Here is a 16,926-nt window from a genome sequence, read left to right as displayed (position 1 = left end):
AACATACTAAAAATAATGCCAAAAAGCGTATAAATTATCCGCTCATCAGTAGCTTAAAGATCTCCCTAATATTCTCAGGGTGGATGTGAACAATCTTTCCTCTGACCAAGGTTCGATAGTCATAGAGGGCAGTTCCAGATATTATCTGCCTGTCTGTTTGCCACATATTAGAGTAGAATTTCTGAACCATGTTTCTTCCCACCTTTGTTTCAGGATTAGCTAAGATTTCCCAATTCCTATTTCAAATTTTCTCTTAAGATCTCCGGATATTCATCTTCTTTCAGATCGAATTTGACTTCCGGGATCACTGCTCTTAGACCCATTATTTTGTAGTAATGGTCTGAATGTTCTTTGGTTAAGAACTTCCCTTGATTCCAAAGTGGTTTTGGAATATTCTCTTTCTTGTCTCTTGGAGTGGTTTGCTTCCCCTTAGGAGCCATGATCTTAGTGGGTATGGCTTAGTGATCACGGATAAACACACCAAACTTAGAGTGTTGCTTGTCATCAAGAAAAAGAAAGGAAAGGAAAGGGATAGAAGAAGAGCTAAATTCGAATGGTGGATGAGAGGAGCAAGGCCGAATGTGGATTTAGAAGATATGATTTGTAAAAGATAAATATGATAGGAAGAAGATATAATTTAAAATTAAAAAGTTATGAAAGATATTTGAAAAAGCTAAATCTGAATTTTGAGAAGAAAATATGATGAGTTTGAAAAGATTTGAAAAGAATTTCAAAAGATTTGAAAAGAAGTTGAAGAGGAAAAAAAATTTGTGTTTATGAATTTGGATACATTTGATATCTTTGAAAAGGGATTTTAGAAAATAGGATTCAAAATTTTTGGAATTGATGTTTGAAAGATGGGAGTTTGTAACATGTTTATGCAAGAAATCATGAATTGAAACGTGAAAAATGGAAAAAAATTTCAGTTGAAAACGAATTCACCTCCTCCCTATAATCCTGGCGTTAAACGCCCAAACGCTGCATGTTTTGGGCGTTTAATGCCCATCTGTAGCTTCTCCTGGGCGTTTGACGCCCAGCTGTTGCTTCTGGCTGGCGTTAAACGCCAGGAATTCCTTTGTCACTGGGCATTTTTCTGAACGCCCGGGACGCTGTAAATCTGGCGTTCAACGCCCAGAAGGTGCTTCTTTCTGGCGTTTAACGCCCAAAAGATGCTTCTTTCTGGCGTTTAACGCCCAAATGGCTATCTCTACTGGCGTTGAACGCCATTAGATGCTTCTTTTGGGTGTTCAACGCCCAAAACATCTCTTACTGGCTTTTTTGCACAAGTGAGCTTCCTTTTTGCTATTTTATCCTCTAAATCCTTCTGTAACTCTGTGAACTCAAGCAATTGCTATTTTACCTTGAAGATAATTAACATAAACCTGTAAAAATCAATTAATTAACAATTAAGCTTTGTTAATGGGTGGGTTGCCTCCCAGCAAGCGCTTCTTTATTGTCTTTAGCTGGACTATTACTGAGCTTTAATCAACTCTCAGTTTTGAGCATTCTTGCTCAAAATTGCTTTCAAGATAATGTTTGACTCTCTATCCATTAACAATGAACTTTTCGTTAGAATTATTATCATGAAGCTCCACGTATCCATATGGTGACACACTTGTAATCACATATGGACCTCTCCACCGGGATTTTAATTTCCCGGGGAATAATCTGAGCCTAGAATTAAACAGCAGAACTTTCTGCCCTGGCTCAAAGACTCTGGATGACAACTTCTTATCATGCCATCTTTTTGCTTTCTCTTTGTAAATTTTTGCATTTTCGAAAGCATTGAGTTTGAATTCCTTTAGATCATTTAACTGGAGCAATCATTTTTCTCCAGCTAACTTGGCATCAAGGTTTAGGAATCTGGTTGCCCAATAGGCCTTATGCTCCAGTTCCACTGGCAAGTGACATGCTTTTTGGTGCGCGAAATTGTGATCACTACAACTTCACACAACTAACCAGCAAGTGCACTGGGTCGTCCAAGTAATACCTTACGTGAGTAAGGGTCGATCCCACGGAGATTGTTGGTATGAAGCAAGCTATGGTCACCTTGTACATCTCAGTCAGGCAGACTCAAATGGGTATAGATGATGAATAAAACGTAAAGATAAAGATAGAGATACTTATGTATATCATTGGTGTGAGAGCTTCAGACAAGCGTATGAAGATGCCTTCCCTTCCGTCTCTCTGCTTTCCTACTGCCTTCATCCAATCCTTCTTACTCCTTTCCATGGCAAGCTCGTGTAGGGTTTCACCGTTGTCAATGGCTACCTCCCATCCTCGCAGTGAAAGCTAATGCACGCACTCTGTCACAGTACTGCCAATCACCGGTTTGGTTCCCTCCCCTACCGGAATAGAATCCCTCTTTTGCGTCTGTCACTAACGCCCAGTAGGTTACAGGTTGAAGCACGTCACAGTCATTCAGTCATTGAATCCTACTCAATACCACAGACAAGGTTTAGACCTTCCGGATTCTCTTGAATGCCGCCATCAGGTCCTGCCTATACCACGAAGATTCCGATTAAAGAATCCAAGAGATATTCACTAAGCCTCAGATGCTTGTAGAACAAGAGTGGTTGTCAGTCACTTTGTTCATGGGTGAGAATGGTGATGGGCGTCAATCATCACCTTCATCAAGTTGAAGAACAAGTGATATCTTGGACAAAGAACAAGCGGAATTGAATAGAAGAACAATAGTAATTGCATTATACTCGAGGTACAGCAGAGCTCCCACACCTTAATCTATGGTGTGTAGAAACTCCACCGTTGAAAATACATAAGAACAAGAGTGATCATTGGTTTCGGCCCCAGAGAGGGAACCAGAAGAACCAAGATCTGATCTAAGAACTAGATGTCCAAAGATGAAAATACAATAGTAAAAGGTTCTATATATAGAAAACTAGTAGCCTAAGGTGTACAAAGGTGAGTAAATGACATAAAAATCCACTTCCGGGCCCACTTGGTGTGTGCTTGGGCTGAGCAATGAAGTAATTTTCGTGTAGAGACTCTTCTTGGCGTTTAACTCCCATTTTGGTGCCAGTTTGGGCGTTTAACTCCCATTTAGGTGCCAGTTCCGGCGTTTAACGCTGGGATTTCTGTAGGTGACTTTGAACGCCGGTTTGGGCCATCAAATCTTGGGCAAAGTATGGACTATCAATATTGCTGGAAAGCCCAGGATGTCTACTTTCCAACGCCGTTGAGAGCGCGCCAATTGGGTATCTGTAGCTCCAGAAAATCCACTTCGAGTGCAGGGAGGTCAGAATCCAACAGCATCTGCAGTCCTTTTGAGTCTCTGGATCAGATTTTTGCTCAGGTCCCTCAATTTCAGCCAGAAAATACCTGAAATCACAGAAAAACACACAAACTCATAGTAAAGTCCAGAAAAGTGAATTTTAACTAAAAACTAATAAAATATAATAAAAACTCAACTAAAACTACCAAAAACATACTAAAACAATGCCAAAAGCGTACAAATTATCCGCTCATCACAACACCAAACTTAAATTGTTGCTTGTCCTCAAGCAACTGAAAATCAAATAAGATAAAAAGAAGAGAATATACTATAGACTCCAAATTATCAATGAAACTAAGCTCCAAATTAGATGAGCGGGACTAGTAGCTTTTTGCCTCCGAACAGTTTTGGCATCTCACTTTATCCTTTGAAATTCAGAATGATTGGCTTCTTTAGGAACTCCGAATCCAGATAGTGTTATTGACTCTCCTAGTTAAGTATGATGATTCTTGAACACAGCTACTTATTGAGTCTTGGCCGTGGCCCAAAGCACTCTGTCTTCCAGTATTACCACCGGATACATACATGCCACAGACACATAATTGGGTGAACCTTTTCAGATTGTGACTCAGCTTTGCTAAAGTCCCCAATTAGAGGTGTCCAGGGTTCTTAAGCACACTCTTATTGCCTTGGATCACAACTTTATTTCTTTCTTTTTCTTTCTTTTTCTCTTTCTTTCCTTTTTTTTCGTTTTTCTCCTTCTTTTTCTCTTTTTTTTTTCACTGCTTTTTCTTGCTTCAAGAATCATTTTTATGATTTTTCAGATCCTCAGTAACATGTCTCCTTTTTCATCATTCTTTCAAGAGCCAACAATTTTAACATTCATGAACAACAAATTCAAAAGACATATGCACTGTTTAAGCATACATTCAGAGAACAAAAGCATTGCCACCACATCAAACTAATTAAGCTAGTTTTAAAGATGAATTTGAAATCCTGTACTTCTTGTTCTTTTGTAATAAAAATAGTTTTCATTTAAGAAAGGTGATGGATTCATATTCATAGCTTTAAGGCATAGACACTAAGACACTAATGATCATAAGACACAAACATGGATAAACATAAAGCACTAAAATTCGAAAAACAGAAAAATAAAGAACAAGGAGATTAAAGAACGGGTCCACCTTAGTGATGGCGGCTCTTTCTTTCTCTTGAAGATCCTATGGAATGCTTGAGCTCCTCAATGTCTCTTCCTTGTCTTTGTTGCTCCTCTCTCATGATCCTTTGATCTTCTCCAATTTCATGGAGGAGGATGGCATGTTCTTGGTGCTCCACCCTTAGTTGTCCCAAGTTGGAACTTAATTTTCCTAGGGAGGTGTTAATTTGCTCCCAGTAGTCTTGTGGAGGAAAGTGCATCCCTTGAGGTATCTCAGGGATTTCTTGATGAGAGGGGTCTCTTGTTTGCTCCATCTTTCTCTTGGTGATGGGCTTGAGGTCATGCCTTCTCAGTTGAACCGGCTTTGGATGCCATAAATGGTTATGGAAAAACAAAAAGCAATGCTTTTACCACACCAAACTTAAAATGTTTGCTCGTCCTCGAGCAAAAGAAGGAAGAAGAGAGTAGAAGAAGAAGAAATGGAGGAGAGGGAGATGGCTTTGTGGTTAGGCCAAAAGGGTAAGAAATAGTGGTTTGAATTTGGATGGTGAGGTAAGTGGGGTTTTATGGAGGTGAGTGGTGAAGAGAGAGATGGGATTTGATAGGTGAGGGGTTTGTAGGGATCCTGTGGGGTCCACAGATCCTTAGGTGTCAAGGAAAAGTCATCCCTGCACCAAATGGCATCAAAAATCACGTTTTGAGCCAATGCTGGCGTTAAACGCCGGGCTGGTGCCCATTTCTGGCGTTTAACGCCAGATTCTTGCCCTTTCCTGGCGTTTAACGCCAGTTTGGTGCCCCTTTCTGGCGTTAAACGCCCAGAATGGTGCTAGACTGGGCGTTAAACACCCAACTGCTAGCCTCACTGGCGTTTAAACGCCAGTGAGTTCTTCCTCCAGGGTGTGCTGTTTTTCTTCCTGTTTTTCATTCTGTTTTTGCTTTTTTCATTGATTTTGTGACTTCTTATGATCATCAACCTACAAAAAAGATAAAATAACAAAAGGAAATAGTTAATTATAAAACATTGGGTTGCCTCCCAACAAGCGCTTCTTTAATGTCAGTAGCTTGACAGAGGACTCTCATGGAGCCTCAGAAATACTCAGAACCGTGTTGGAACCTCCCAACACCAAACTTAGAGTTTGAATGTGGGGGTTCAACACCAAACTTAGAGTTTGGTTGTGGCCTCCCAACACCAAACTTAGAGTTTGACTGTGGGGGCTCTGTTTGTCTCTGAATTGAGAGAAGCTCTTCATGCTTCCTCTCCATGGTGACAGAGGGGTATCCTTGAGCCTTAAACACAAAGGATTCTTCATTCACTTGAATGATCAGTTCACCTCTATCAACATCAATCACAGCCTTTGCTGTGGCTAGGAAGGGTCTGCCAAGGATGATGGATTCATCCATGCACTCCCCAGTCTCTAGGACTACGAAATCAGTAGGGATGTAATGGTCTTCAACTATTACCAGAACATCCTCTACAAGTCCATAGGCTTGTTTTCTTGAGTTGGCTGCCATCTCTAGTGAGATTTTTGCAGCTTGCACCTCAAAGATCCCTAATTTCTCTATTACAGAGAGGGGCATGAGGTTTACACTTGACCCTAAGTCACACAAGGCCTTCTTGAAGGTCATGGTGCCTATGGTACAAGGTATGGAAAACTTCCCAGGATCCTGCCTCTTTTGAGGCAGTTTCTGCCTAGACAAGTCATCCAGTTCTTTGGTGAGCAAGGGGGGTTCATCTTCCCAAGTCTCATTTCCAAATAACTTGTCATTTAGCTTCATGATTGCTCCAAGGTATTTAGCAACTTGCTCTTCAGTGACATACTCATCCTTTTCAGAGGAAGAATACTCATCAGAGCTCATGAAAGGCAGAAGTAAGTCCAATGGAATCTCTATGATCTCATTTTGAGCCTCAGATTCCCATGGTTCCTCATTGGGGAACGCATTGGAGGTCAGTGCACGCCCATTGAGGCCTTCCTCAGTGGCGTCCACTTCCTCTCTTCCCTTTCTAGATTCGGCCATGGTTATGGCTTTGCACTATCCTTTTGGATTTTCTTCTGTATTGCTTGGAAGAGTACTAGGAGGGAGTTCAGTAATTTTCTTACTCAGCTGTCCCACCTGTGCCTCCAAATTCCTAATGGAGGACCTTGTTTCAGTCATGAAACTTTGAGTGGTTTTGATTAGATCAGAGACCATTGTTGCTAAGTCAGAGGTATTCTGCTTAGAACTCTCTGTCTGTTGCTGAGAAGATGATGGAAAAGGCTTGTTATTGCTAAACCTGTTTCTTCCACCATTGTTATTATTGAAACCTTGTTGAGGTCTCTCTTGATTCTTCCATGAGAAATTTGGGTGATTTCTCCATGAAGAATTATAGGTGTTTCCATAGGGTTCTCTTAGGTAATTCACCTCTTCCATTGAAGGGTTCTCAGGATCATAAGCTTCTTCCTCAGATGAAGCCTCCTTAGTACTGCTTGGTGCATTTTGCATTCCAGACAGACTTTGAGAAATCAAATTGACTTGTTGAGTCAATATCTTGTTCTGAGCCAGTATGGCATTCAGAGCATCAATCTCAAGAACTCCTTTCTTCTGATTAGTCCCATTGTTCACAGGATTCCTTTCAGAAGTGTACATGAATTGGTTATTTGCAACCATTTCAATCAGCTCTTGAGCTTCTGTAGGCGTCTTCTTCAAATGAAGAGATCCTCCAGCAGAGCTATCCAAAGACATCTTGGATAGTTCAGAGAAACCATCATAGAAAATACCTATGATGCTCCATTCAGAAAGCATGTCAGAAGGACATTTTCTGATCAATTGTTTGTATCTTTCCCAAGCTTCATAGAGGGATTCTCCATCCTTCTGTCTGAAGGTTTGGACTTCCACTCTAAGCTTACTCAATTTTTGAGGTGGAAAGAACTTTGCCAAGAAGGCATTGACTAGCTTTTCCCAAGAGTCCAGGCTTTCTTTAGGTTGTGAGTCCAACCATGTCCTAGCTCTGTTTCTTATAGCAAAAGGGAATAGCATAAGTCTATAGACCTCAGGGTCTACCCCATTAGTCTTGACAGTGTCACAGATTTGCAAGAATTCAGCTAAAAACTGATGAGGATCTTCCATTAGAAGTCCATGGAACTTGCAATTCTGTTGCATTAGAGAAACTAACTGAGGCTTAAGCTCAAAGTTGTTTGCTCCAATGGCAGGGATAGAGATGCTTCTCCCATAGAAATTGGGAGTAGGTGCAGTAAAGTCACCCAGCACCTTCCTTGCATTGTTGGCATTGTTGTTGTTTTCGGCTGCCATGGGTTTTTCTTCCTTGAAGAATTCGGTCAGGTCCTCAACAGAGAGTTGAGTCTTAGCTTCTCTTAGCTTTCGCTTCAAGGTCCTTTCAGGTTCAGGGTCAGCTTCAACAAGAATGCCTTTGTCTTTGTTCCTGCTCATATGAAAGAGAAGAGAACAAGAAAATATGGAATCCTCTATGTCACAGTATAGAGATTCCTTGAGGTGTCAGAGGAAGAAGAGAAATAGAAGACAGAAGTAGAAAATTCGAACTTATCAAAGAAGATGGAGTTCGAATTTTGCATTAAGGGATAGTGTTAGTCCATAAACAGAAGGATGTGAGAAGAAGGGAAGTAATTTTCGAAAATTAAGTAAAAGATTTTGAAAAATTTTTTTAAAAAACACTAATTTATTTTCGAAAATAAGAGTGGGAAAGAATTCAATTGATTTTTGAAAAAGATTTTGAAATTAGAAACCAAAAAGATTTGATTGAAAACTATTTTGAAAAAGATGTGGTTAAGAAGATATGATTGGTTTTAAAAAGATGTGATTGAGAAGATATGATTTGAAAACAATTTTAAAAAGATATGATTTAAAAATAATTTGAAAAGATATGATTTTAAAAAAATTAATGACTTGCCTAACAAGAAAAGATATGATTCAAACATAAAACCTTCCTCAACAGAAAAGGCAAAAAATGTTCAATCAAATCATTAATTGTTAGTAAGTATCTTTGAAAAAGGAAAGAAATTGATTTTGAAAACATTTGATTGAAAAGATATGATTTGAAAAAGATTTGATTTTGAAAAACTTTGAAAACTTGAAAAAAAATTGATTTTGAAAACAAAATCTTCCCCCTTTGCCATCCTGGCGTTAAACGCCCAGAATGGTGCACATTTTGGCGTTTAACGCCCAAACCTATACCTTTTTGGGCGTTAAACGCCCAACCAGGCACCCTGGCTGGCGTTTAAACGCCAGTCTGTCTTCTTCACTGGGCATTTTTAAATGCCCAGCTTTTTCTGTGTGATTCCTCTGCAGCATGTTCTGACTCTTCAATTCTCTGTATTATTGACTTGAAAAGACACAAATTAGAAATATTTTTGGATTTTTAATAATAAGGAAAAATCAAAATGCAACAAAAATCAAATAACAATGCATGCAAGACACCAAACTTAGCAGTTTGTATATATGAGAAACAACAAAACACTCAAGTCAATAGAATTCAAAGATCAAAACAAGGAAATCATCAAGAACAACTTGAAGATTAGTGAAGACCCATGCATGAATGCAAGAAGAACAGAAACATGCAATTGACACCAAACTTAAAATGAGACACTAGACTTTAAACAAGAAATAATTTTGGATTTTATGATTTTGCAAATTTTTTTTTTGTGTGCTTTTTCGAAAATTAAGTGAAAAGGAAAATAAAGGTATCAAAATTCTTAATTAGAATTCCAGGAATCATGCAATGTTAGTCTAAAGCTTTAGTCTAAAGGAATTAGACATAGCTAGCTAAGCTTCAGCAGGACATTGCATTCAAGAGCTCAATTGATGAGGATCAATCAGCTTTGGTGATGACAAGAACATCACCTTGAAACACTAGAATTCATTCTTAAGAACTCTGAAAAAAAAAATACCTAATCTAAGCAACAAGATGAACCGTCAGTTGTCCATACACAAACAATCCCCGGCAACGGCGCCAAAAACTTGGTGCGCGAAATTGTGATCACTACAACTTCACACAACTAACCAGCAAGTGCACTGGGTCGTCCAAGTAATACCTTACGTGAGTAAGGGTCGATCCCACGGAGATTGTTGGTATGAAGCAAGCTATGGTCACCTTGTACATCTCAGTCAGGCAGACTCAAATGGGTATAGATGATGAATAAAACGTAAAGATAAAGATAGAGATACTTATGTATATCATTGGTGTGAGAGCTTCAGACAAGCGTATGAAGATGCCTTCCCTTCCGTCTCTCTGCTTTCCTACTGCCTTCATCCAATCCTTCTTACTCCTTTCCATGGCAAGCTCGTGTAGGGTTTCACCGTTGTCAATGGCTACCTCCCATCCTCGCAGTGAAAGCTAATGCACGCACTCTGTCACAGTACTGCCAATCACCGGTTTGGTTCCCTCCCCTACCGGAATAGAATCCCTCTTTTGCGTCTGTCACTAACGCCCAGTAGGTTACAGGTTTGAAGCACGTCACAGTCATTCAGTCATTGAATCCTACTCAGAATACCACAGACAAGGTTTAGACCTTCCGGATTCTCTTGAATGCCGCCATCAGGTCCTGCCTATACCACGAAGATTCCGATTAAAGAATCCAAGAGATATTCACTAAGCCTCAGATGCTTGTAGAACAAGAGTGGTTGTCAGTCACTTTGTTCATGGGTGAGAATGGTGATGGGCGTCAATCATCACCTTCATCAAGTTGAAGAACAAGTGATATCTTGGACAAAGAACAAGCGGAATTGAATAGAAGAACAATAGTAATTGCATTAATACTCGAGGTACAGCAGAGCTCCACACCTTAATCTATGGTGTGTAGAAACTCCACCGTTGAAAATACATAAGAACAAGAGTGATCATTGGTTTCGGCCCCAGAGAGGGAACCAGAAGAACCAAGATCTGATCTAAGAACTAGATGTCCAAAGATGAAAATACAATAGTAAAAGGTTCTATATATAGAAAACTAGTAGCCTAAGGTGTACAAAGGTGAGTAAATGACATAAAAATCCACTTTCGGGCCCACTTGGTGTGTGCTTGGGCTGAGCAATGAAGTAATTTTCGTGTAGAGACTCTTCTTGGCGTTTAACTCCCATTTTGGTGCCAGTTTGGGTGTTTAACTCCCATTTAGGTGCCAGTTCCGGCGTTTAACGCTGGGATTTCTGTAGGTGACTTTGAACGCCGGTTTGGGCCATCAAATCTTGGGCAAAGTATAGACTATCATATATTGCTGGAAAGCCCAGGATATCTACTTTTCAACGCCGTTGAGAGCGCGCCAATTGGGCTTCTGTAGCTCCAGAAAATCCACTTCGAGTGCAGGGAGGTCAGAATCCAACAGCATCTGCAGTCCTTTTGAGTCTCTGGATCAGATTTTTGCTCAGGTCCCTCAATTTCAGCCAGAAAATACCTGAAATCACAGAAAAACACACAAACTCATAGTAAAGTCCAGAAAAGTGAATTTTAACTAAAAACTAATAAAAATATAATAAAAACTCAACTAAAACTACCAAAAACATACTAAAAACAATGCCAAAAAGCGTACAAATTATCCGCTCATCACTTTTCCATACACAAGCTAGTATGGAGAAGTTCCTATAGGAGTCTTGAATGCTGTTCTGTATGCCCACAGAGCATCATCCAAGCTTCTTGCCCAATCCCTTCTACGGTTAATCACAGTCTGTTCAAGGATTCTTTTAAGTTTTCTATTAGAGACTTCAACTTGCCCATTTATCTGTGGATGATATGGAGTGGCCACCCTGTGGCTAACTCCATACTGAACCAAAGCAAAGTAAAGCTGTATATTGCAGAAATGCGTGCCCCCATCACTGATTAGTACTCTAGGGATACCAAATCTGTTGAAGATATGTTTCTGGAGGAATTTCAGCACTTTCTTTGTATCATTAGTGGGTGTTGCAATAGATTCAACCCATTTGGATACATAATCCACTGCCACCAGAATATAAGTGTTTGAGTATAATGGTGGGAAAGGCGCCATGAAGTCAATACCCCATACATCAAACAACTTAATCTCCAAGATCCCTTGTTGAGGCATGGCGTAACTGTGAGGCAGATTGCCAGATCTTTGGCAACTGTCACAATTAAGTACAAACACTCGGGAGTCTTTATAGAAAGTAGGCCAGTAGAAGCTACATTGGAGGACTCTTGTGGCTGTTCGCTCACTTCCAAAATGTCCTCCATACTGTGATCCATGGAAGTGCCAGAGGATCTTTTGTGCTTCTTCCTTAGGCACACCTCTATGGATTACTCCGTCTGCACATCTTTTGAAGAGATATGGTTCATCCCAAAGATAGTACTTTGCATCCGTCATCAATTTTTTTTATTGCTGCCTACTGTACTCCTTGGGTATCAATCTCACTGCCTTGTAGTTTGCAATGTCTCCAAACCATGGGACTTTCTGGATGGCAAAGAGTTGCTCATCCGAAAAGTTTTTAGAGATCTCAGTAAGACGGAAGGACGTCCCTTCTACTGGTTCTATTTGGGACAGGTGATCTGCTACTTGATTTTCTGTCCATTTTCTGTCTCTTATTTCTATATCAAAACTCTTGCAAAAGCAACACCCATCTGATGAGTCTTGGTTTTGAATCCTGCTTTGTGAGTAGAAATTTAAGAGCAGCATGGTCAGTGTACACAATCGCTTTTGATCCTACTAAATAAGATCTGAACTTGTCAATGGCGTAAACCACTGCAAGTAACTCTTTTTCTGTGGTTGTGTAGTTCTTCTGTGCGTCATTTAAAACACGACTGGCATATAAAATAACGTGCAGAAGCTTGTCATGCCTTTGTCCCAACACTGCACCAATGGCATGGTCACTGGCATCACACATTAGCTCAAATGGTAATGTTCAGTCTGGGGCAAAGATGATTGGTGCTGTGACCAGCTTAGCTTTCAGAGTCTCAAACACCTGCAGACACTCCTTATCAAAGATAAATAGCGTGTCAGCAGCTAGCATATTACTTTGAGGTTTGGCGATTTTTGAAAAGTCTTTTATAAATCTCCTATAGAATCCTACATCCCCTAGAAAGCTTCTGATTGCCTTAACATTGGCAGGTGGTGGTAATTTTTCAATTACCTCTACCTTAGCTTGATCCACCTCTATTCCCTTGTTTGAAATTTTGTGCCCAAGGACAATTCCTTCGGTCACCATAAAGTGACATTTCTCCCAGTTTAAAACTAGGTTAGTCTATTGGCACCTCTTTAGAACAAGTGCTAGATGGTCAAGACAGGAGCTAAATGAGTCTCCAAATACTGAAAACTCATCCATGAAGACTTCCAAAAATTTTTCCACCATATCAGAGAAAATAGAGAGCATGCACCTTTGAAAGGTTGCAGGTGCATTGCACAGACCAAATGGCATCCTTCTGTATGCAAATACTCTGGATGGACATGTGAATGCTGTTTTCTCTTGATCCTGGGGGTCTACTGCAATTTGATTATAACCTGAATATCCATCCAGGAAGCAGTATTATTCATGACCTACTAGTCTTTCTAGCATCTGGTCCATGAATGGTAAAGGAAAATGATCCTTTCTGGTAGCTGTATTGAGCCTTCTATAATCAACAGACATACACCACCCTGTAACTGTTCTTGTAGGAACCTGTTCATTTTTTTCATTATGAACCACTGTCATGCCACCCTTCTTAGGGACAACTTGGACTGGGCTTACCCAGGGGCTATCAGAAATAGGATAAATAATCCCAGCCTCTAGTAATTTAGTGACCTCCTTCTGCACCACCTCCTTCATGGCTGGATTCAGTCGCCTCTATGGTTGAACCACTGGCTTAGCGTCACCCTCCAATAGGATCTTGTACATGCATCTGGCTGGGCTAGTGCCCTTAAGATCACTGATGATGCCAAGAGCTATCTTGTGTGTCCTTAGCACTTGAATTAGTACTTCTTCTTCCTGTGGCTCTAAGGTAGAGCTTATGATTACAGGAAAAGTATCATCTTCTCCCAGAAATGCATATTTCGGGAATGGTGGTAATGGTTTAAGCTCAAGTTTGGGAGGTTTCTACTCTTCCTGAGGGATTTTTAGAGGTTCTATTATTCTCTCTGGTTCCTTCAGATCAGGTAGAGCATCTTTAAAGATATCATCTTGCTCTGATTCGAGACTCTCAGTCATATTGACTTCTTCAGTTAAACCAAGCTTTCTGATAGTAGATGCAGGTATTAGGTTGATACTTGCCGCAAGATCACATAAAGCTTGCTTGGTACAAGTACCCTCTAATGTGCATGGTATCGTAAAGCTTCCAGGATCTTTAAGCTTCTCAGGTAAGCTTTTTCAGAATGACTGCACTGCATTCTTCAGTGAGGTAAACTTTTTCAGTTTCCCTCCAATCCTTCTTATGACTTAAGATCTCTTTCATAAACTTAGCATAAGAGGGTATTTGCTCAAGTGCCTCTGCAAACGAAATCTTTATTTCAAGAGTCCTGAGATAGTCTGCAAAGCGGGCAAATTGTTTATCCTATTCTACTTGGCGGAGTTTCTGAGGATAAGGCATTTTGGCTTTGTATTCCTCAAGCTTAGTTGCTGCAGGTTTATTACCTACAGATGTGGGTTGATAAGCCTTTTTAGAGGGGTTGCTATCAGCACTTGTATGTGTCTGATCTCCTACTGGCATTTGAATGCCAGGGGTGGAAGCTGGAATGGCGTTAGACGCCAACTCCTTACCTGTTTCTGGCATCTAAACGCCAGAACTGTGCTTCTTTTGGGTGTTCAACGCCAATTCCTTGCCTATTTCTGGCGTTGAACGCCAGGACTGAGCATGGATTGGGCGTTCAACGCCAGCCTTCCTCCCCTTTTCTGGCGTTTGAGCACCAGAATTATTCCTCTCTGGGCTCTGACTATCCTCAGAGGGATTTTGGGTAGCAATTTATTCATTTATTGGCTTCTTGCTGCCTTGAAGTGAGGTATTTAATGTTTTCCCACTTCTTAATTGAACTGCTTGGCACTCTTTTGTTATTTGTTTTGATAACTGCTGTTCTGTTTGCTTCAACTGGACTTCCATATTCATATTAGCCATTCTTGTTTCTTGCAATATCTCCTTGAATTTGGCTAACTATTTTGTTAGAAAATCTAATTGCTGATTGAATTCAGTAGCTTAATCTGCAGGACTGAGTTCAGCAGTTACTGTTTTAGCCTCTTTGTTGATGGAAGGTTCACTGCTTAGGTACAGATGCTGATTTCTGGCAACTGTATCAATGAGCTCTTGAGCTTCTTCAATCTTATGTGTATAAAAGATGTCTAACTGCACCCACTCTGAAAATATTTCAGAGGGGCATTTTCTTAGCATCTCTCTGTATCTCTCCCAGGCATCATAAAGGGATTCATTATCTCCTTGTTTGAAGCCTTGGATGCTCAGCCTTAGCTGTGTCATCCATTTTGGAGGAAAATAGTGATTCAGAAATTTTTCTGACACCTGTTTCCATGTCTTTATGTTGTCCTTAGGTTGGTTATTTAACCACCTCTTAGCTTGGTCTTTCACAACAAATAGAAACAGTAACAATCTCTAGGCATCCTGATCTACTTCCTTGTTTTTCAAAAATTTGGGAGGGAAAACAACAAGGGGCAACAAACTTAAAAATTTTAAGATCAAAATACAAAGAAGACTCAAGAATACCTTGAAGACTCACAAGAACTATAAGAACAAAACAAAGAACACCAAACTTAAAATTTTTGGAAAACCAAAATAAATTTTCGAAAATTAAAGAAAATTAACAAGAGAACACCAAACTTAAAGTTTCGCACAAGATTTAATCAAAGAAAAATCATTTTTAAAAAGATTTTAAAAATAAAAACTCAAAGGGGCAACTATTCCAAAGAAAATAGACACATTCAAAAAATGCATGAACTAAACGGAGAAAAACTATTTTTGAAAAATTGAAGGGATACAAAAAAAAACATGAAATTGACACCAAACTTAGAACATGACACTAAACTCATAGAAAAACTAACAATTAATACAGAAAAAATAATATTTTTGAAGAAAAAGAAAAAAATATTTTTAAAGGGAATAATAAAAGATGCAATTCTAGTGACTCTAAACCAAAAAGACAAATTTTTCCTAATCTAAGCAACAAGATTCACCGTCAGTTGTTCAAACTCAAACAATCCCCGGCAACGGCGCCAAAAACTTGGTGCACAAAATTGCAATCACACTTTTGCAATCCGCACAACTAACCAGCAAGTGCACTAGGACGTCCAAGTAATACCTTACGTGAGTAAGGGTCGAATCCCATGGAGATTGTTGGCTTGAAGCAAGCTATGGTTATCTTATTAATCTTAGTCAGGATACCAATTATAGTTATCAATTGACTTGCAAATAAACAAGAGAGCATGGATTAAATAATACTTATTATGCAGTAATGGAGAATATGTTGGAGTTTTGGAGATGCTTTGTCTTCTGAATCCCTGTAACATAACGCTTTCTCACTTTCAAACATGCAAGGCTCCTTCCATGGCAAGCTGTATGTAAGGCGTCACCGTTGTCAAAGGCTACTTCCCATCCTCTCAGTGAAAATGGTCCAAATGCTCTATCACAGCATGGCTAATCATCTGTCGGTTCTCGATCATGTCGGAATAGGATCCATTGATCCTTTTGTGTTTGTCACTACACCCAACACACGCGAGTTTGAAGCTCGTCACAGTCATCCAATCCCTGAATCCTATTCGGAATACCACAGACAAGGTTTAGACTTTCCAGATTCTCAAGGATGCTGCCAATTGATTCTAGCTTATACCACGAAGACTATGATTAAAGAGTCCAAGAGATATTCATTCAATCGAAGGTAGAATGGAGGTCGTTATCATGCACGCGTTCATAGGTCGAGAATGGTGATGAGTGTCACGGATCATCACCTTCTTCATATTGAAGTGTGAATAAACATCTTAGATAGGAACAAGCGTGTTTGAATAGAAAACAGAAATAATTGCATTAATTTATTGAGACGCTGCAGAGCTCCTCATCCCCAACAATGGAGTTTAAAGACTCGTGCTGTCAAAGAGTACAAAGTTCAGATCTAAAAATGTCATGAGATACAAAATAAGTCTCTAAAATTTGTTTAAGTACTAAACTGGTAACCTAGGTTTACAAAAAAATGAGTAAACTAAGATAGATGGTGCAGAAATTGACTTCTGGGGCCCACTTGGTGTGTGCTGGGGTTGAGACTTGAGCTTCTCACGTGCCTAGGGTGTTTCTGGAGTTAAACGCCAGGTTGTAACCTGTTTCTGGCGTTTAATTCCAACTTGCAACCTGTTTCTGGCGCTGAACGCCAGAATGCAACATGGAACTGGCGTTAAACGCCAGTTTACGTCGTTTATCTTCGCGTAAAGTATGAACTATTATATATTGCTGGAAAGCCCTAGATGTCTACTTTCCAACCCAATTGAGAGTGCGCCAATTAGACTCCTACAGATCCAAAAAATCCTTTCCGAGTGCAGGGAGGTCAGAATCCAACAACATCAGCAGTCCTTTTTCAGCCTGAGTCATATTTTTGCTCAGCTCCCTCAATTTCAGCCAGAAAATACC

At 39.9% G+C, this 16,926-nt stretch overlaps 1 non-coding gene across 1 annotated transcript; it reads left to right on the top strand.

The window, feature by feature from the left end:
- The first annotated feature begins 7,163 nt into the window (after window positions 1–7,163).
- On the top strand, window positions 7,164–7,271 carry LOC130956102 (small nucleolar RNA R71). The gene has a single exon (XR_009077005.1). It is a non-coding gene; the product is annotated as a small nucleolar RNA R71 (small nucleolar RNA).
- The last annotated feature ends 9,655 nt before the right edge of the window (window positions 7,272–16,926 follow it).

Source organism: Arachis stenosperma, chromosome 1 (genome assembly GCF_014773155.1).
Source record: "Arachis stenosperma cultivar V10309 chromosome 1, arast.V10309.gnm1.PFL2, whole genome shotgun sequence".
Taxonomy (NCBI): Eukaryota; Viridiplantae; Streptophyta; class Magnoliopsida; order Fabales; family Fabaceae; genus Arachis; species Arachis stenosperma.
Note: the sequence above shows the minus strand (reverse complement) of the source record. Positions and strands in the feature narration are given on the sequence as shown.